This window comes from Octopus sinensis, unplaced genomic scaffold (genome assembly GCF_006345805.1).
Source record: "Octopus sinensis unplaced genomic scaffold, ASM634580v1 Contig12841, whole genome shotgun sequence".
Classification (NCBI taxonomy): Eukaryota; Metazoa; Mollusca; class Cephalopoda; order Octopoda; family Octopodidae; genus Octopus; species Octopus sinensis.
Window position 1 is genome coordinate 35,001 of NW_021832780.1, and position 996 is coordinate 35,996.

Here is a 996-nt window from a genome sequence, read left to right on the forward strand (position 1 = left end):
CATTATATTATGTCAACTTTTTTATTTATTTATAAAACTGACAATTACAAGAATATACGTATAAGTATGACATATGATGCTTTACATATAAGATATAAAATATATTAATTTATAAAGATATATAAAGATAAAGATACCAGTAATTATTACAATATAACATAAATGAATATAAATTGGGAAAATAACTTACAGCTGTTTCAGCCATGAGGCAAAAATACCTCATTCTACCTTTATTACTCTAGTAGACTGAAGTAATAAGTAGATGAAATTAAGGTACTTGGGTGTTTCTCTAGGCTTCGTCAGAGATTTTTCTTTTAATATATATATATATATATATATATCTATATATATATATATATATACATATATTATATTCTTAGTAGTAGTATGTATGTATGTATGTATGTATGTATGTATGTATGTATGTATGTATGCATGTATGTATATGTATGTATATGTATTAGAGAGAAAGGGGGAGAGAAATACGGGGACCATTAGGTGTACGAAACAGAATGACGCCATAAATAGCGAGAATATTTCACTTAAGCACAATGTTAAGTATTCTGTATAGAGAGATATAGTTCTTAATCCAGCCCATTACCTGTAACTAATTGCTATTTGCTATACTAATTAGGTTTAATGAGAATGTGCTTAATCAAAGATTTTTATCAACATCATTTTTTTAAAATTCGGAAGCATCTTTGAACAAAATCTTGAGAAAACAACATTAACAATTTTCGCATGTCTGTATGTGTGTGTTTGTATTTATGTCTCTGTGTGCGTAAACATACATACATACATACATACATACATACATACATACATTAAAAAAAGACTCCGCCGGTTACGACGACGAGGGTCCCAGCTGATACGATCAACGGAACAGCTTGCTCGTGAAATTAACGTGCAAATGGCTGAGCATTCCACAGACACGTGTACCCTTAACGTAGTTCTCGGGGAAAATCAGTGTGACACAGAGAGTGACAAGGCTGACCC